This window comes from Bufo gargarizans, chromosome 6 (genome assembly GCF_014858855.1).
Source record: "Bufo gargarizans isolate SCDJY-AF-19 chromosome 6, ASM1485885v1, whole genome shotgun sequence".
NCBI lineage: Eukaryota > Metazoa > Chordata > Amphibia > Anura > Bufonidae > Bufo > Bufo gargarizans.
In genome coordinates, this window is record NC_058085.1 from 21,205,195 (window position 1) to 21,227,196 (window position 22,002).

General features: G+C 47.9%; 1 long non-coding RNA gene across 1 annotated transcript; it reads right to left on the minus strand.

The window, feature by feature from the left end:
- Window positions 1–3: 3 nt before the first annotated feature.
- Window positions 4–17,906, minus strand: LOC122940495. The gene is made up of 3 exons (XR_006390319.1): window positions 17,849–17,906; window positions 194–343; window positions 4–64 (listed from the first exon to the last, which is right to left on the minus strand). It is a non-coding gene; the product is annotated as an uncharacterized LOC122940495 (long non-coding RNA).
- Between the last annotated feature and the right edge of the window lie 4,096 nt (window positions 17,907–22,002).

The window sequence follows — 22,002 nt, forward strand, 5'->3', positions numbered from 1 at the left end:
CCCATCCTTCAGACACAGGGTCCTGACAGCGCTCACTAGAGGTCTTCTTCACTACTGTGTAGTCCTGGTTATGGAGAGACACAGTAATAAATTTCACTCCATACATCTCCAGAGTCCCTCACCTCTCCAGTCATGTCCATCTGTTAGTAACATATATAAGATGATGTAATGTGACATCATCAGAATCTCTCACCTCTCCAGTAAGCCGGAAGAGGATCTCTAGGGTGAGATTTATTAGACTCTCCGCCATCTTGTCCCTGTCCCTATCCATCCTTGACTGGTCAATCAGGAGATTGATGTCATATACAATATATCCAGTGAGAGAATCCTATAATGTAGGAACCTGAATGGAGAGAAGATGAGACGATGTAAAATCCTACAAAATCCCATCTAAAATGCAATTTTTGGAGATAATAGGGAGACATCGGAGGAGATAATTAAGTGTAGATGTTGTGTTCTCTCTTTTTATAGTGATCGAAACATGTGTGAGGTCAAGGCAGTTTCATGGTATGTCACACCTTCACATGACCCTACAGCCAATAGAAGACATCATCAGTGATGCCAGTATGAACAGCACCTGACCACCATAGACCATCCTAGGCCTCAATGGTCAGATGACATACATACCGCTATCAGAGCTCCAACCAATATTGTCGGGGCAGTGATGTAAACATACTGAAGGAGACCACAGGAGCCTCAGTGCTGGAGCAGTGGAGGATTCTATAGGTCCTGTGTCCTCCGGGTAATTGTAAAATGCTGCAGAATATGTTGGCGATACATAAAGATTATTATTACTATCTAGACAGACGTTGGGTTGGCAGATTTGGTTTTTGGCAGCTCCTCAGGACCTCACAGATGTTGTAGTTTAATAGATTTATTTTTAACAAGCAGCATGAGGAAATACAGCAGTCATTAAAGGGTTTCTGTCATGAGAAATAACGTGATGTAGCTGACTGATATTAGCGATGTCGTAATGTCAGCAGTACATAACGCTTTATAACCCCCTGCCTGCCGCCGTTCTCTTAACCCCTTAGGGACACAGCCTTATTTCACCTTAAGGACCAGGCCATTTTATGCAAATCTGACTAGTGTCACTTTAAGTGGTGATAACTTTAAAACGCTTTGACTTAACCAGGCCATTCTGAGATTGTTTTTTCGTCACATACTGTACTTCAGGACAATGGTAAAATGAAGTAAAAAAATAATAATTTTTATTCATGAAAAAATAGCAAATTTACTAGAAATTTGTAAAAAAATTAATAATTTCCGAGTTTCAATTTCTCTACTTCTATAATACATAGTAATACCTACAAAAATAGTTATTACTTTACACTCCCCATATGTCTACTTCATGTTTGGATCATTTGGGGAATGATATTTTATTTTTTGGGGATTAGAAGCAGATCTTGAAATTTTTCAGAAATTTTCAAAAACCCAATTTTTAGGGACCAGTTCAGATCTCAAGTCACTTTGTGAGGCTTATATAATAGAAACCACCCCAAAAAAAATAATAAATAGAATCTACACCCCTCAAGCTATTCAAAACTGATTTTACAAACGTCGTTAACCCTTTAGGTGTTCCACAAGAGTTAATGGCAAATGGAGACAAAATTTCAGAATTTTGATTTCTTGGCAAATTTTCTATTTTAATCTATTTTTTCCAGTAATAAAGCAAGGGTTAACAGCCAAACAAAACTCAATATTTATTGCCCCGATTCTGTAGTTTGCAGAAACACCCCATATGTGGCCGTAAACTATTGTACGGGCACACAGTAGGGCGTAGAGGGAAAGGTGCGCCATATGGTTTTTGGAAGGCAGATTTTGCTGGACTGGTTTATTCACACCATGTCCCATTTGAAGCCCCCCTGATGCACCCCTAGAGTAGAAACACCCTAAAAGTGACCCCATCTAAGAAACTACACCCGTCAAGGTATTCAAACTGATTTTACGAACTTTGTTAACCCTTTAGGTGTTGCACAAGAGTTATTGGCAAATGGGGATGAAATTAGAGAATTACATTTTTTTGCCAAATTTTCCATTTTAACCCATTATTCCCACTAACAAAGCAAGGATTAACAGCCAAACTAGACTGTATCTTTATTGCCCTGACTCTGCCGTTTACAGAAACACCCCATATGTAGTCGTACACCACTGTACGGGCACACAGTAGGGTGTAGAGGGAAAGGAGCGCCGTGTGATTTTTGTTGGGCTGATTTTTATGGACCGGTTTATTTACACCGTGTCCTGTTTCAACCCCCCTGATGCACCCCTGGAGTAGAAACTCCCTAAAAGTGACCCCATTTTGGAAACTACGGGATAAGGTGGCGGTTTTGTTGGGTACTATTTTTAGGGTACATATGATTTTTGGTTGCTCTATATAAAATTTTTGTGGGGTAAGGTTACCAAAAATTTTAATTGTGAAATTTCATCTCTATTTGTTATTAACTGTTGAGGAACACCTAAAGGGTTAATAAAGTTTGTAAAATTAGTTTTGAATACCTTGAGGGGTGTAGTTTCTTAGATGGGGTCACTTTTAGGGAGTTTCTACTCTAGGAGTGCATCAGGGGGGCTTCAAAAGGGACATGGTGTCAATAAAAAAAAAGGCCATCAAAATCGGCCTTCCAGAAACCATGTCGGTCCTTTAATTTTGCGCCCTGACTTTTAGTGATACAGCAGTTTACGACCATAAATGTGGCGTTTCTGTAAACTGCAGTATAAGGGTAATAAATATAAAGTTTTGTTTGGTTGTTAACCCTTGCTTTGTTACCGGAAAAAACTGATTGAAATGGAAAAGTGCCAAAAATAGCTGTTTTGGCACCGTTTTGTTTATTTTTGACCATGTTAATCTGGGGGGTTAGGTCATGGGGTATTTTTATAGAGGAGATTCTTACGGAAGCGGCGATACCTAATAAGTCTACTTTTTTTTACAATTATTTCGGTTTTAGACTATATTATCCTTTTTGATACAAAAAAAGATTTTTTGTATCTCTAAAGTCTAAGAGCCATTTTTTTTTAGCTGATTATCGTATGTAGGGGCTCATTTTTTGCGGGATGAGAGGACGGGTTTATTGGCACTATTTTGAGGGCTATATGAATTTTTGATCGCTGGCTATTAAACTTTTTGTTATGTAAGGTGACAAAAAAAGTTCTTTTTTTGCACCGGTTTTTTTTTGGGACCGTGTTAATCTGGGGGGTTAGGTCATGGGGTATTTTTATAAAGGAGATTATTACCGACGCGACGATACCTAATTTGTATACTTTTTTAAAATTTATTTTAGTTTTACAAACTTTTAGAACAAATTTTTTGGGTGTCTCAAGTCTGAGAACCATAGTTTTTTTCTCTGATTGTCAGTGGCTAAATTGGGATATAAATTTAGTACTCCATGGAAGTGTGGTACTCCCTGAAGCTACTGTCAATGCAGAGGCCCAGATGATCAGGGCACGTGTCGCACTGAGTAGTGGTGTCCTTCCGTATCCCCCTCCTGCGACACACTTTTTTGGGGTCTGTCCCTTCTTTCCAGTATGGGGGACCACACCTGGAAAGTGTTGGCCAGGGACGATCCGGGCGTCTCCAGTTCCTGAGGTACTCCGGCCTGCTCTTTCCCGGTCTGAAAAGATCAGGGCCTTGAGGACTGCCTCATAGAACTGAAGGAATGTCCCTGTGTTGCCAGCGCTCCGGGACAGCACAAAAGAGTTGTACAAGGCAACCTGCACCAAGTAGACCGCAACTTTTTGGTACCATGCCCGGGTTTTCCGCATGGCGTTATATGGCTTGAGGACTTGATCAGAGAGATCAACTCCTCCCATATACCGATTGTAGTCGAAGATATAATCGGGCTTGAGGACCATTGCCGCGGTACCTCGCACAGGGACAGGGGTGATGCCGTTACCATGAAATGTGGACAGTACAAGGACATCCCTCTTGTCCTTATATCTGACCAGCAACAGGTTTCCAGTGGTAAGGGCACAGGTCTCACCCCTGGGGATAGGTACCTGGAGGGGGTGGGCAGGGAGGCCACGTTGATTTGATAACCTTTATCTAGCAGTGGGTGCATAAGGTCCCATACAAGTTTCCCGCTAACACCCAGAGTGGGGGGATAATCACACGAAACTTGTAAGTGTACCCTGAGGTACTCTCACAAAGTTTGTACAGCTTCACGCCATACCTCGCCCGCTTTGAGGGAACATACTGGTGGAAAATGAGTCTCCCTTTGAACGCAATGAGAGACTTATCAACCGCGACCTCCGTTCCAGGATCACCTTAGGGGGGACATGCTGCAGGATCACCTTAGGGTGGAAATCTGGATTCCTGATTGGCCTACAAACTCAGGAATCACGGGCTCAAATCGCTCTGGGGTACACCAGACAAGTTCACCGGCAGGGGGCTTCGGTGTATTGAACTGGTGGGCTGGAAAACTAGTACAAGCCCCAGAGCTGCTAGGGTGGGCCACAGGGTACCTAGCATGGCGGTCCCCTTGCTCCGCCTGGCGGCGTCTCATCATCACTAGATGATGAGGAGGACGCGGATGACAACAGGAAAGTGGGGTCATCCTCGTCCTCACTAAGACTCTCGGACTCGGAGGCAAGCTGGGCGTATGCCTCCTCGGCCGAGAACATCCGGCGGGCCATATTCAAATATTCAAAACCGCTGATTAACCGCCCGAAGTTGATCAGCGGTGGGGTGTGCGACGCCCTGAGACTGAGACTGCCGGCCACAGTCAGCGTACGCACAAAAAAAATTAAAATGCCTGCGCCCCAAAAAAGTTCTGTGGGGGGGCAAGCGGCAGCACCCCATGGGGGTCTAGGGTCACACAGCTGTGCTCTGGACCCCAGACACCCTACTTTTTCCCCACTAACTTTCCCTTTTATATCCCTGCCTAGCCCAACCTTTCCCTAGTCTTTCCCCAATTACCTGGCTGATCAGATGGGGGTGCTGGGGCACAGATCGGGTACTGGGCGGCAAGGATGGGTGCTGGGGCACAGATGCTGGCTCAGATCCGACACATGCGCTGCAGCGCTCCTGTCTCCTTCGCTCCAGGACACAAAAGGAGGAGGAGGAGAGGAGCGTTGCCAAGATTTGAACGTCCCGCCGCCCGCCCACCTACCAATCAGAGGCGATCCTGAGAGGTGATGTCACATCACCTCTCAGGATCGCAGGATGGTGATTGGTGGGGAAAAAAACACACCACCGATCACCATCCTGTTCCGGGTTATCGGATCCTCAGAGATCCGAATAACCCGGAAACGCAGCAAAACGCAGGTCTAAATTGACCTGCGGTTTGCTGCGATCGCCTACACGGGGTGGGGGTCACAGGACCCCCCTGCGCATTGGCCCCAGGTGCCTGCTCAAAGATTTGAGCAGGCACCGGGTTCTGATCCTTAAGTACCAGGACATCAGGGCGTACCTGTACGCCCTGTGTCCTAAAGAGGTTAAAATAAAGACTTTAAAAATATGCTAATGAGCCTCTAGGTGCTATTAGGGCGTTGCTTCAGCACCTAGAGGCTCGGTCTACGCATCCTTTGGCACGCCCAGGTCCAGTTGATTGACTTTCAAGTTCTCCTCAGTGTCCTGTAAATCCCGTGCCTGTCCAGTTTAGTATTTGGCGCAGGCGCAGTGAGTGGAGGACGCGCTCCTGCTGCCAGCTTCCTTCCTTCGACGCAAGGGCAGTGAGGAAGCCGGCACCAGGAGCGTGTCCTTCACTCACTGAGCCGAATACTAAACTGGACGGCGCAGGCATGGGATTTACGGGACACTGAGGAGAACTCGAAAGTCAATCAACCGGACCTGGGCGTGCCAAAGGGTGCCTAGACCGAGCCTCTATGTGCTGAAGCATTTTTCATGACAGAAACCCAACACCCCTGAACAGCAGGTGGCGCTTATACAGATACATGTATATACGGTTACACAAAATTTTTAATTACATGCTAATATGAAAGTATTCAGATCCAGGTGCTGGTTTGAAAAATGTACAATGTTTCCAATAAAGTTTGTATAAATTTCTGTGTTTATTTTTTGGGCTTCCCTAATGTATTTTTCAGACATATTATTCCCTGTTTCAGCTGCACAGCTAGATGCATTTCACTCAGAAGCAGGGAATGTATCACTTCAGTGAAATCTGCAACCACTGTATTGCTGTGATGTCCATTTCCTTACTTCACACTATGTTTGTTTTCAGCTCCGGACCTCACAGAAAAGATAAGGAGTAAATCACACTTACAGAAAGGCAGGGGTGTTGCTAGGTTAAAACATTCGGGGCCTGGGCCCCAGATATTTTGTCTCATGCTCCAAATGTACTGCCTGCCAGATAGATACAACTGCCATCCTCAGGATGGCAATACAATTGAATCTAATGTATTGGAAGAGCTGAAGGACCTGTGATGACATCACAGTCCATGTGATCAGTGCTGAAGGCAGTGGTTGAGGACCTGCAATGATGTCACCATCATATGACCAGTGCAGGAGAGGATGGCGCTCTGCAGTGAAGAGAAGTCCTGGGGAAGAAGCTGTGGTGAGGTCTGCTACATGAGGAGAGGTAAATGAAGCGAAGGATTCGGTGTGAGAGCCAGAGGAATGCTGGGGGTTGTGGTTATTTTACTGGGACTGTATGTTAAGGCTGAAGGAAAGGATGTTATTTACATGAGAGTGTATGTTGGAGAGGGGTGAAGTGATGCTACTTACATGGGACTGAATGTTGAAGGGGTGATGTTAGTTACATGGGACTGCATGTTGTAGGTGGCTGGGGCAGGGTGATGCTATTTACATGGGACTGTGTGTTGGAGGTGGCTGGAGAGCAGATGATGTTATTTACATGGGACTGTATGTTGATGGTGGCTGGCGGAGACGCATTGGGAACATAAAGGGAACCTGTCATCAACTTTTTGCTGCCCATACTAAAGGGCAGTATAAAGTGGAGACAAGGTGAGTTGATTGCAGGGGTCTGTCATTTAAAAGTAAGTGGTTGCCGAGAACCAACATCACAATTATTGCAGACTGGGCCTGGAAAAGAGTCCCGGCCACCTGAGAAGAGTCCTGGTTATTCATAAATACATACTCTCCCCACCCACCTGCTGATGACTGACCGTCTAATACTGAGTTTTCTCCCTCTCTCTAGGAGAGAACGGACAATCATCAGCAGGAGATTATGTATAACCAGGACTCTTCTCAGGTGGCCGGGACTCTTTTCTAGGCCTGGGCTGCAATGATTATGAGGCTGGTTCTCGGCAACCACTTACTTTTAGCTCATGAGTGACACACCGCGGAAATCAGCATTTCTGTCACTATTTGATGACAGGTTCCCTTTAAAGTGGTCCTGGAAAAAATACTAAAAGTGGCCCCGTTTTGTAGTTGGGTCCAAATTGATGGAAGGCAGCGCCAACACAAGTAGGTAGGGCTGGCAATACCATATTGTGGCACATTATACCACCCCAACAGAGCCAAATACCATAGTCCCTCACAAAATACTGCGCCCATCAGCACAAAATACATCCCCAAAAACTTCCACTGGCCGGCCTTGGATTGGGTGGGTCAGCTCTCCCTGCCTGCCCAGCCCTCCCTGTCTTCAAGACGATCTGAGCGGTAGTACGCAATGTGATACTGCCGGCATGAGAAAACCACTGAGAGCAGGAAGAGGGGGCTGCTTCAGGAGCGGCTGGCCGGGATGCAGCACACGGTGGCTCAGCTAGAGGGCACCTGTCCCTGAAGCTGGAGAAGGACAGCTTCTCCATTCTTGCTAGGAAGTAAGTTTCAGCACGCTGTATACCGGCATATGAGACGACACCCGGCGTATAAGACGACCCCCGACTTTTGAGAAGATTTTCATGTGTTAAAAAGTAGTCTTATACGCAGGAATATACAGTACTTTACAATACAATATTACTTTTTCTTTTATCAAATTATTACCGATAAGTGTACTGGTTATCAAAATATTATAATGCAACAACAAAAAAAAAACTATAGAAATGAATCTGTGGAAAATCCCTTAAGCTCAATCAGAGAATATGGCAGTAAGAGACACCTTATAAATACGCCTAACTAAATCCGATCAGAGATCCCACTTTGATAGCAATATTACAGGAATTCTAATGATGTGCACGTTCATTAAAATTTCCCATAAAATTATTCTTTTAACACTATTGACCCACTAATAATGGGGTCTCAACTATATGCCAATTGGAGCGATTTATAATTACTGCAAACAAAATAAATTATACATTACCCCTGGCTTTGGAATAAAGAGCTTTTAGAAGGGACCTAGCTTTCCAAGATTTAGATCTATCCGGTCCTGTGGTACGTTCCTGACGTGTGAAGTGATGCTGATCAATGAATCTGAAGTGTGTCTCAAGTGCCCTCTCCTCTCCAAAAACTGGATTAGATATTCTAATTCTTATCTATACCCATCCCCTCTTGGATTAGGGATTTCCAATTAGATAAGGTGGGTGTGACGTATGGTAATCATGGGGATGATGTCATTTAATTGGCATTCCTTAGAAACTTCTGCCCATCTACCACTTGATGGCACTGTTGTATCATATATCAATTTTAAATATTTTAGGAATTAACACATATATATGGTTTTATTACACCACTTAAACTCTGGCCTCTCCCAACTTAAATCAATTAGGAGGGATTATTCTTTGACACTTTAGAATCATTTTCCCAGACATCATGGATCCATCTTGACAGTTAACAGACCATCTTATTTATGGTCAGATAAGAACCATAATCTTTTAACTTTTCCCCTGGTTTGTATACACCTAATTGTCTCAGCTATTGAGTAATGATGTTTGAAATAACATCAGCTCCTCTGAATAGACCCTATTTAGGAAAATTCAACTTACGGTAAACGCTCTCTATATCCCCCAGAATATATCCCCTCAGTGAGATACACACACATAAAGATACATTAATATTTGGTTATAATACATCAATATTGCATAGTATATATGAATCATTAACAAGTCCAAACGCTAAATAAATGCACACAGGAATATATATATATATATATATATATATATATATGAATAGATATCTATTCCACACCAGATGTGTTTTATGGACGTCTCTTATCAGATCATGGTTTAGCCATGAAACACCCATTGTTCCTCAGACAGATATGTTTAGAGAAACCAGTGTAGATAAATCCATGTCTCTAAACAATAATACGAAGTATAATGCTCTCTATATATTCACTTTTAACACATTGAACTTGCCATGAACCCATCTTAGGTTTTTTTCAGGTTCATGCTGATCACATCCTGTTAAAGGCAATGATCATCCATATTGAATATAGTATCATCAGATACATTGTACACTTATGAAAATGCACAACACTGGGGAGGGGATTATGTTAGGGTACTTTCACACTAGGGTTTTTCTTTTCCGGCATAGAGTTCCGTCACAGGGGCTCTATACCGGAAAATAACTGATCAGTTTTATCCCCATGCATTCTGAATGGAGAGTAATCCGTTCAGTTTGCATCAGGATGTCTTCAGTTCAGTCGTTTTGACTAATCAGGCAAAAGATAAAACCGCAGCATGCTACGGTTTTATCTCCGGCGGAAAAAACTGAAGACTTGCCTGAACGCTGGATCCGGCATTTTTTCCCATAGGAATGTATTAGCGCCGGATCCGGCATTCAGAATACCGGAATGCCGGATCCGTCGTTCCGGCATGCGCATGCGCAGATCGGTAAAAATGAGAAAAATGTACAAGACGGATCCGTCGGTCCGCATGACAAGCGGAGAGACGGATCTGTCCTTGCAATGCATTTGTGAGACGGATCCGCATCCGGATCCGTCTCACAAATGCTTTCAGGCAGCAGCAGATCGGCGGATCCGGCGGCCAGTTTCGACGACGGAACTGCCCGCCGGATCACACTGCCGCAAGTGTGAAAGTAGCCTTATTTACATGGGACTGAATGTTGAGGGGGGAGATGTTATTTACATGGGGGTAGGGTTGTTGCGTTACCAAAATTTTGATTCGATTTCGATACCATAAAAAAGTATTGCAATACTCGATACCATGAGAAAAAAATAAAACACCAAAAAAAGCAGCGTGCATTCTCCTTTTTTTGGAACGTCTGGCCCATAATCGAACAGTCCGATCCTATTTTTCGGGAGGACAAGGTGAATAAAAAATGGCGAATCACTTTTTTTTTTTTTTTTTCCCTGTTGTTTTTTATATTTTAATAGTTCGCACTTTTTTGGGCATGGCAATATGTAATATGTTTATTTATTTATTGTTTATATATTTTATGTGTAAAATTGGGAAAGGGGGTGATTTAAACTTAATATTTTGGTGTTTGTTTTTTTGTACTTTTTATTTAATAACTATTACCCCCTTAGGGACTAGAACCTGGATCTTTCCATCCCTTGTCCTATTCCCCCTGATAGAGCTGTATTAGGGTGAATAGGATCTCACACGCTCCCTGCTGCCCTGTGCACACAGCAGCAGGGAGCCGACCATGGACGGCTTCAGTAGCATCCTGGCTGCCATGGTAAACGATCAGGCTTACACTGCTGGAGCTCCGATCACAACTGCCACCAATGAGGAGGAGAGAGGGGACCCTGTCGCCAATGTCACCTATGATTACAATAATGGGGGCGGCGCACTACGCCAATAATGTTCTTAATACTGGGGAAAGGGGGTGGTCAGGTGCCGGCTATGCGATTCTGCCACCGGCACCCGCCTCCTGTATTTGTATTAATGGGTGAGTTATTATTGGTGGCGCAGTGGCCACAGCCCCTCCCCTCCGCCGCCCCTCTCTCTCTCTTATTAGCGGCAGCGGCCCAGGGGGAGAGAGGGAGAGACTCCTTCTCCCCTGTACTGCTGAGAAAACATGGCACGTGCTGACAGCAGCGTGCTCCATGTTCTCTGATACTGGGCTGCACAGTAGCACAGCCTAGTATCGGTAAATGTCAAATCCCGGTATCGAATCGATAACGGTACAAAAGTATCGATAATTCGATGCCCGCTACAACCCTAGCTGGGGGAGGGAGTGATGTTATTTACATTGGACTGTATATTGAAGGGGCTGAGGAATTTTAAAAGGACACTGTTACGGATACCACACCTCATGCCTGCTTGACGTCACCTAGTCGAGCTCACGAGATACGGTATGGTCACTGGTTACCAAGGCGTGACGTTACGCCCTCCAGAGGAGCAGGGAAGGTCAGCTTGGTACAGTTTACACAGACTCCTCCTGTCCCCGCGGGCACAGAGAGGCGACAAGCTGAGGGAGCCTGGTCACTGCCGCAATGAAACAGCGCTGGAGGAGACGGGAGGAGGAGGAGGAGAGGCTGTGGCCACTGCGCCACCAATGAAGATAACTGACCTGTTAATACAAATACAGGAGGCGGGTGCCGGAATCAAAAAGCCGTCACCCGACCTCTATGCGGCACCTGAAGGGTTAACTGCAGCTGATCGCAGCTCCCTGTCATAGAGGTCGGGTGCCAGCTATTTGATTCCGGCACCCGCCTCCTGGATTTGTATTAACAGGTCAGTTATGTTCATTGGTGGCGCAGTGCGCCCCCCCCCTACACCCCAGTATAATAAACATTGGTGGCGCAGTACCCCCCCCCCCCCCAACACCCCAGTATAATAAATATTAGTGGCGCAGTTTCCCCTTCCCCCCAACACCCCAGTATAATAAACATTAGTGGCGCAGTTTCCCCCTCCCCCCAACACCCCAGTATAATAAACATTGGTGGCACAGTTCCCCCCCCCCCCCCCAACACCCCAGTATAAGAAATATTAGTGGCGCAGTTTCCCCCTCCCCCCAACACCCCAGTATAATAAACATTGGTGGCGCAGTGCCAATAAAAAATTAACTCACCTCCTCCAATTGATTGCGTAGCTGCCGGTCTCCTGTTATTTCTTCAGGACCTGTGGTGATGTCACTGAGCTCATCACATGGTCCATTACCATGGTGATGGATCATGTGATGAGCGCAGTGACATCACCACAGGTCCTTTTCCTCACAGATGAAGGCAGAAGAAATGCCGGTTGTGCGAACAAGTGGATTAAGGTTAGTTCAGATATTTATTTTATTTTTTTAACCCCTCCAGCCCTATTGTACTATGCATTCTGTTTTAAGAATGCTATGATTTTCCCCTATAACCATGTTATAAGGGATAATAATGTCTCCTTTCTTGACGAAGGTTTTTAATAGCATTGATACAAACTCACCATTCGTCACTCAATCCTTGGAAGCTCACATTAGCATCTTACCTAAACCTGGTAAAGACCACTCCGTTCCATCAAACTACAGACCCATATCCTTAATTAACATAGATATCAAAATATACTCCAAAATTCTTGCGGATAGACTATCCCCTTTACTCCCATCAATAATACACTCGGATCAAGTGGGCTTTGTTAGAGGCAGGGAAGCACGAGATAAAACAATTGAGACCTTATTACTAACCAATGTGGCAAAATGCAATTCCTCTCCTTTGTGCCTACTATCGATTGACGCCGAAAAGGCATTCGACCGCGTCCATTGGAGTTTCATGGACGCCTCCCTGAGATAAATAGGACTAGGTTCTAAATTTGCGAGTAGAATCCGTGCGTTATATTCTACCCCTACTGCGAGGGGGAAGGTAAATGGACTATTGTCACCTTCAATAAAAAATACGCAATGGCACCAGGCAGGGATGCCCACTATCCCCCCTACTGTAGGTTATTGTGATGGCGCACTTGGCCAAAGCAATCCGCATTAATTCTTCAATACACGGAACCACGATAAAGGGAACACAATATAAGGCGGCCTTATACGCTGACGATCTAGTGCTACATATCTCCCTCCCTTCAATCTTAAAGGAGTTTGAACGCTTCGGACACTTAAGCAACTTTAAGGTTAATTATACAAAATCAGATATCCTTAACATATCCATCCCACAACAAGAATGTAGCAATTTACTTCCATAAACACCAACCTTCATCAATAAAATATTTGGGAGTACAGATTCCAGTAGATTCAGACTTATGGTATACCTTAAAATATCTTCCACTATTAGATCGGACGACAAAAGAACTATCCCACTATAATAAAAAAGGTTTATCCTGGTTTGGAAGAATGAATGTCTTAAAATGGATATCTTGCCAAAATTCCTATCCATCTTTCAAACAGTACCGCTAACACCTCCTCCTGCATTTTTTTGCTCTATGCAGGCTTTAATTACCAGATTCATATGGAGTTCTTCAAGTCCTCGAATCGCACTCACCACATTGAATAGACCTAAATCCTGGGGGGGGGGGGGGGGGGTCACGCAGCTTCCTCTTTTCTCAGACTACTTGACTGGCAACACCATAGTCGATCTAAACAGTGGGTCCAACTAGAGCAGTCCCTTTACTCCTCTCCCCTTAACCATGCTCCTTGGATTGACATGGAGATTCGCCCCAGTTTAAAAACTATAACAAACCCTGAAATTATGGGACTCCTTTGTACCGAAAGGCATTTGTTCCAGAAAATTTAGTCCTCTAACTCCACTTTTCCACAATCCAGCCTTCCCAGCTAGTTCCAACAGAGACTCCTTCCTGGGGATGCAGGCCTCTACCGATCCACGCTTTTAGCACCTCCTATTATTGGGAATTATTGGTTCTCGAATTATTGGTTCTCGCCTGTTGAGCGTTTTACAGCGCGTAGGAACGCGCTGTAAAACGCTCAGGTGTGAACCCAGCCATATTGAAAGATGACTAGGAAGTCAATAGAAAACACACCTCAAGTGGCGCTCCTCTCCATCTTACCAGGTTCCATCGCATCTCAGACACGTAAAAAAAGACACGTAACAGATTGAGATTTTTGATCTCCGCGGCTAGGTCTGTGATCCCTAGACTTTGGCGCACCACACATGCGCCTAATATCAGAGAATGGTATCAAGAAATGTTGCATATAAATAGAATGGAAGAGATCTCTGCTGAGGCTTCTGACCTTTCGAGAAAATTCCATAAGGTTATGGCCGCAATGGATCGAGTTTCACGATTCTCCAGAACTTTTATCAATACTGTAAATGGCTGGCACTCTCGTCATATACTCCCCCTCCTGTCCTCTCCCCCCCCCCTCTTTTTCCTCCTTCTCCTGTATGCTTAGTATTATCTTCTCAGTGTTGGGGTTAGTCCCCCGCGTCAATGTGTTCATGCTGATACATACACACACTATGTACACCATTGGATGAAATGTGGACATGTTAAATGTTTGATAATAAAATCTACACAACCCCGAACCCAAACCTGAACTTCAGTGAAGGGTCTGGGTACCACAGTCAGTTTTTTATCACACGCGTGCAAAACGCATTGCACCAGCGCAATAAAAACTGAACAATGGAACGCAATCGCAGTCGAAACTGACTGCAAATGCGTAACTACTCGCGCGGGTTTGTCACAATGCTCCAGGGACGCATCCGGAGCTAAAACGTGACGCCCGTGTGAAAGAGGCTTAAGGCTACTTTCACACTTGCGGCAGTGCGATCCGGCGGGCAGTTCCACTGATCTGGATGTGACTGAAAGCATTTGTGAGACGCATCCGGATGTGGCTCCGTCTCACAAATGCATTGCAAGAACGGATCCATCTCTCCGCTTGTCATGCGGACAGACGGATCCGTCTTGTATCTTTTTACACATTTTTACCAGGATCCTGCATTCGGGTATTTTGAATGCCGGATCCGGCACTAATACATTCCTATGGGGAAAAATGCCGGATCCGGCGTTCAGGCAAGTCTTCAGTTTTTTTCGCCGGAGATAAAACCGTAGCATGCTACGGTTTTCTCTTTTGCCTGATCAGTCAAAACGACTGAACTGAAGACATCCTGATGCAAACTGAACGGATTGCTCTCCATTCAGAATGCATGGGGATAAAACTGATCAGTTCTTTTCCGGTATAGAGCCCCTAGGACAGAACTCTATGCCGGAAAAGAATAACGCAAGTGTGAAAGTACCATAAAATATTAAGTTTAAATCCCCCCTTTCCCAATTTTACATATAAAATATATAAACATATTACATAGCGCTGCGTCCCAAAAGTCCAAACTATTAAATTATTAAAAAATATCTCCTTTTCGGTGAGCGCCGTAACAGAAAAAAATAAATAATAACGATGAGATTCGCCATTTTTTTTGTCACCCCAAAAAATAGGATAGGACTGTTCTATTGTGGGCCGAATGTTTCATAAAATGCGAAATGCACGCGGCTTTTTTTGGTGTTTTTTTTCCGCGTGGTATTGAGTATCACAATAATTTTTTATGGTGACAAAAGCGAATAAAAATGTTGGTATCGAAACGATGTGCAGCCCGGATCCGGAAATGCAGATCCGCACTTCCGGGTCCACAATTTCAAGCCCAAAAGAAATAGAACATTACCTATTCTAGTTCGCAATTGCAGACAAGAATTGGCCTTTTCTATTAAGTGCCGGAGATGTGCAGTCCGCAAAATGTGGAACGCACATTGCCGGTGTCCATGTTTTCCGGATCCGCAAAACACACACGGACGTGTGAATGGACTGTTAAGCAGAGCAAAAGTCAGTATACATTCTAATACTGTACAGAGCGCTCACTGTGGGGCTGCGGATCTTTCCGGCTGCGGAGCCGCGGATCTCTCCGGCTGCGGAGCCTGAGGCTAGTTTTACAGTAGCATTTCCTGTCTTTGGCTGTTCTCCTGTCAGAGATGTCCAGACCTGACACTGCCAGAAGCTGCCAGACACCCACCACCCCCATTCACTATAATGGGGAGCGGCAGAGATCAGGACACAACCCGGAAAACATCCAGAGTAGCGGCCGGACGAAAACCGCTGATCCCAATGGGATTTGTCCAGGTGCGGCTGGATCGCCGCAGCCAGTTCCACCGGAACGCATACCTCCCAACCGTCACGGATCCGGCGGAACATTCCCGGATTTCAGTGGCTGGGCATACTACTGGGGGGGGGGGCACACTGTGGGCATACTACTGGGGGGGGGCACACTGTGGGCATACTACTGGGGGGGCACACCGTTGGCATACACCTGGGGGAGGCACACCGTGGGCATACTACTGGGGGAGGCACACCGTGGGCATACTACTGGGGGAGGCACACCGTGGGCATACTACTGGGGGAGGCACACCGTGGGCATACTACTGGGGGAGGCACACCGTGGGCATACTACTGGGGGAGGCACACCGTGGGCATACTACTGGGGGAGGCACACCGTGGGCATACTACTGGGGGAGGCACACCGTGGGCATACTACTGGGGGAGGCACACCGTGGGCATACTACTGGGGGAGGCACACCGTGGGCATACTACTGGGGGAGGCACACCGTGGGCATACTACTGGGGGAGGCACACCGTGGGCATACTACTGGGGGAGGCACACCGTGGGCATACTACTGGGGGAGGCACACCGTGGGCATACTACTGGGGGAGGCACACCGTGGGCATACTACTGGGGGAGGCACACCGTGGGCATACTACTGGGGGAGGCACACCGTGGGCATACTACTGGGGGAGGCACACCGTGGGCATACTACTGGGGGAGGCACACCGTGGGCATACTACTGGGGGGGCACACCGTGGGCATACTACTGGGGGGGCACACTGTGGGCATACTACTGGGGGCATACTACTGGGGGAGGCACACCGTGGGCATACTACTGGGGGGGGCACACCGTGGGCATACTACTGGGGGAGGCACACCGTGGGCATACTACTGGGGGAGGCACACCGTGGGCATACTACTGGGGGAGGCACACCGTGGGCATACTACTGGGGGAGGCACACCGTGGGCATACTACTGGGGGAGGCACACCGTGGGCATACTACTGGGGGAGGCACACCGTGGGCATACTACTGGGGGAGGCACACCGTGGGCATACTACTGGGGGAGGCACACCGTGGGCATACTACTGGGGGAGGCACACCGTGGACATACTACTGGGGGGGCACACCGTGGGCATACTACTGGGGGGGCACACTGTGGGCATACTACTGGGGGCATACTACTGGGGGGCACACTGTGGGCATACTACTGGGGGGGGCACACCGTGGGCATACTACTGGGGTGGGCACACCGTGGGCATACTACTGGGGGGGGGCACACCGTGGGCATACTACTGGGGGGGGCACACCGTGGGCATACTACTGGGGGGGGCACACCGTGGGCATACTACTGGGGGGGGGCACACCGTGGGCATACTACTGGGGGGGGGGCACACCGTGGGCATACTACTGGGGGGGCCACACCGTGGGCATACTACTGGGGGGGGGCACACCGTGGGCATACTACTGGGGTGGGCACACCGTGGGCATACTACTGGGGTGGGCACACCGTGGGCATACTACTGGGGTGGGCACACCGTGGGCATACTACTGGGGTGGGCACACCGTGGGCATACTACTGGGGTGGGCACACCGTGGGCATACTACTGGGGTGGGCACACTACTGGGGTGGGCACACCGTGGGCATACTACTGGGGTGGGCACACCATGGGCATACTACTGGGGTGGGCACACCATGGGCATACTACTGGGGTGGGCACACCATGGGCATACTACTGGGGTGGGCACACCGTGGGCATACTACTGGGGGGGGGGGCACACTGTGGGCATAAATACTGTGCGGTGGCATGCAGGGGGAATAATTACTATGTGGGGACATTAAGGGGACTGGTTGGGATTCGGAGTATAGGTATGTTTTGGGCGGAGTTAGAGGCGTGGCCTAGTGTGGAAATCTCTGCTGCCGCACAATGTGTCCCTCTTTGCTGGTTACACCGTTGGGAGGTTTGGGAAGGTGTAAAGGTCCTGAAGGCCGCTCCGTGCTGCATCTATAACGCAGGTCTGAACAGGCCTTACAGGTGCGGAGCCGGTGAGCGCTCCTCTTACCGGGATGGAGCGTGTCCTCCTCTGTGCTGCAGGAGGTAGTGAAGGACCTGTGATGATGTCACGACCATGTGATCATGTGTGGGAGGAGTCATGGAGATCACATGACCAGGTCTATCCGCTCTGTGTATGCAGGGCTCTGCTGTGCTGTTTGTAATTCCAGTTTGTATGTAGCAGAGCTGTAATGTTTATATGGATGAGCTGTATGTGTGTAATGTTTATGTAGCAGTGCTGTATGTGTGTAATAGCTGTATAGTGGAGCTGTATGTATTTGCAAGCAAGCTGTGTAATATGCTTTTCCCTAGAGTTGTATGGGTGTGTGCAGCAGAGCTGTGTATGTGTAATGTTCAGTTACTACAGCGGAGTCTTTGTCATGTCCATGTAGCAGAGCTGTGTATGTGTAATGTTCAGTTACTACAGCTGAGAATTTGTCATGTCCATGTAGCAGAGCTGTTTATGTGTAATATGCCTCTAAAGAGTTCTATCAGTGTGTGTAGCAGAGCTGTGTATGTGTAATGTTCAGTTACTACAGCTGAGTCTCTGTCATGTCCATGTAGCAGAGCTGTGTATGTGTAATGTGCAGTTACTACAGCAGAGTCTCTGTCATGTCCATGTAGCAGAGCTGTGTATGTGTAATGTGCAGTTACTACAGCAGAGTCTCTGTCATGTCCATGTAGCAGAGCTGTGTATGTGTAATGTTCAGTTACTACAGCGGAGTCTTTGTCATGTCCATGTAGCAGAGCTGTGTATGTGTAATGTTCAGTTACTACAGCGGAGTCTTTGTCATGTCCATGTAGCAGAGCTGTGTATGTGTAATGTTCAGTTACTACAGCGGAGTCTCTGTCATGTCCATGTAGCATTGCTGTGTATGTGTGATGTTCAGTTACTACAGCGGAGTCTTTGCCATGTCCATGTAGCAGAGCTGTGTATGTGTAATGTTCAGTTACTACAGCTGAGTCTTTGTCATGTTCATGTAGCAGAGCTGTGTATGTGTAATGTTCAGTTACTACAGCGGAGTCTCTGTCATGTCCATGTAGCAGAGCTGTGTATGTGTAATGTTCAGTTACTACAGCTGAGTCCCTGTCATGTCCATGTAGCAGAGCTGTGTATGTGTAATGTTCAGTTACTACAGCAGAGTCTCTGTCATGTCCATGTAGCAGAGCTGTGTATGTGTAATGTTCAGTTACTACAGCAGAGTCTCTGTCATGTCCATGTAGCAGAGCTGTGTATGTGTAATGTTCAGTTACTACAGCGGAGTCTCTGTCATGTCCATGTAGCAGAGCTGTGTATGTGTAATGTTCAGTTACTACAGCTGAGCTGAGTCTTTGTCATGTCCATGTAGCAGAGCTGTGTATGTGTGATGTTCAGTTACTACAGCGGAGTCTCTGTCATGTCCATGTAGCAGAGCCGGCGATGTAATCTGCTGGTATCGGGGCTCTGTGTGCGCTCAGGAGATGTTTAGGGGTAACTCTATCGCCCGGATGTTACCCCAGGACCCGCAGCTGTCTCTAACACAGTGAGGGAGAGCGCACCCTGCAGGCCCGGCCGCCTCCATCCATCTGATCTGTGTGTGAGAGGGGCGAGAGCTTGTGGTGTTCTAGAAGAGAGCGGCTGCGCAGTGAGGGAGGACATAGTGGGGAGCGGTAGAGGAGTCACAGAGTGTTCCAGACGTCCATGTTCCTACGAGGGCGCTCTAGTGTATGGGGGGGCTGTATATTTCACGTAAAGGGGTTCTGCGGGAGTTTTTACTGATCTGTCCTCTGGATAGATCATCAGCATCTGATCGGCGGGGGCCCGACACTCAGGACCTCCACTGATCAGCTGTTTGAGAAGGCAGCGGTTGGGGGCATCTACTGGGGGCCCTGTATAGTGGCATTATATACTGGCATACATTATTCAGGTTCTATATGGAAGGGGGAGAGGATATCTACTTGGGGCATTTTATACTGGCACATTATGGGAGCACTATAGGGATGGGGGTAGGAGCACTATAGAAATGGGGGTAGGGGCACTATAGAGATGGGGGTGGGAGCACTATAGAGATGGGGGTGGGAGCACTATAGGGATGGGGTGGGAGCACTATAGGGATGGGGTAGGAGCACTATAGGGATGGGGTAGGAGCAGTATAGAGATGGGCTTAGTAGCACTATAGGGATGGAGGTAGGAGCAGTATAGGGATGGGGGTAGGAGCACTATAGAGATGGGGGTGGGAGCACTATAGGGATGGAGGTGGGAGCACTATGGGGGTGGGAGCACTATAGGGATGGGGGTAGGAGCACTATAGAGATGGGGGTAGGAGCACTATAGGGATGGGGGTAGGAGCACTATAGGGATGGGGGTAGGAGCACTATAGGGATGGGGGTAGGAGCACTATAGAGGTGGGGGTAGGAGCACTATAGGGGTGGGGGTAGGAGCACTATAGAGATGGGGGTAGGAGCACTATAGGGGTGGGGGTAGGAGCACTATAGGGGTGGGGGTAGGAGCACTATAGGGGTGGGGGTAGGAGCACTATAGGGGTGGGGGTAGGAGCACTATAGGGGTGGGGGTAGGAGCACTATAGGGATGGGGGTAGGAGCACTATAGGGATGGGGGTAGGAGCACTATAGAGGTGGGGGTAGGAGCACTATAGGGGTGGGGGTAGGAGCACTATAGGGGTGGGGGTAGGAGCACTATAGGGGTGGGGGTAGGAGCACTATAGGGATGGGGGTAGGAGCACTATAGGGATGGGGGTAGGAGCGCTATAGGTGTGGGGGTAGGAGCGCTATAGGGATGGGGGTAGGAGCGCTATAGGGATGGGGGTAGGAGCGCTATAGGGATGGGGGTAGGAGCGCTATAGGGATGGGGTAGGAGCACTATAGGGATGGGGTAGGAGCACTATAGAGATGGGGGTAAGAGCACTATAGGGATGGGGGTAGGAGCACTATAGGGATGGGGGTAGGAGCACTATAGGGATGGGGTAGGAGCACTATAGGGATGGGGTTAGTAGCACTATAGGGATGGGGGTAGGAGCACTATAGGGATGGAGGTAGGAGCAGTATAGGGATGGGGGTAGGAGCACTATAGAGATGGGGGTAGGAGCACTATAGGGATGGAGGTGGGAGCACTATAGGGATGGGGGTGGCAGCGCTATAGGGATGGGGGTAGGAGCGCTATAGGGATGGGGTAGGAGCGCTATAGAGATGGGGGTAGGAGCGCTATAGAGATGGGGGTAGGAGCGCTATAGGGATGGGGGTAGGAGCGCTATAGGGATGGGGGTAGGAGCGCTATAGGGATGGGGGTAGGAGCGCTATAGGGATGGGGGTAGGAGCACTATAGGGATGGGGGTAGGAGCGCTATAGAGATGGGGGTAGGAGCGCTATAGGGATGGGGTAGGAGCACTATAGGGATGGGGGTAGGAGCACTATAGGGATGGGGGTAGGAGCACTATAGGGATGGGGGTAGGAGCACTATAGAGATGGGGGTAGGAGCACTATAAGGATGGGGTAGGAGCAGTATAGGGATGGGGGTAGGGACACTATAGGGATGGGGTAGGAGCACTATAGGGATGGGGGTAGGAGCACTATAGAGATGGGGGTAGGAGCACTATAGGGATGGGGGTAGGAGCACTATAGGGATGGGGGTAGGAGCGCTATAGGTGTGGGGGTAGGAGCGCTATAGGGATGGGGGTAGGAGCGCTATAGGGATGGGGGTAGGAGCGCTATAGGGATGGGGGTAGGAGCGCTATAGGGATGGGGTAGGAGCACTATAGGGATGGGGTAGGAGCACTATAGAGATGGGGGTAAGAGCACTATAGGGATGGGGGTAGGAGCACTATAGGGATGGGGGTAGGAGCACTATAGGGATGGGGTAGGAGCACTATAGGGATGGGGTTAGTAGCACTATAGGGATGGGGGTAGGAGCACTATAGGGATGGAGGTAGGAGCAGTATAGGGATGGGGGTAGGAGCACTATAGAGATGGGGGTAGGAGCACTATAGGGATGGAGGTGGGAGCACTATAGGGATGGGGGTGGCAGCGCTATAGGGATGGGGGTAGGAGCGCTATAGGGATGGGGTAGGAGCGCTATAGAGATGGGGGTAGGAGCGCTATAGAGATGGGGGTAGGAGCGCTATAGGGATGGGGGTAGGAGCGCTATAGGGATGGGGGTAGGAGCGCTAT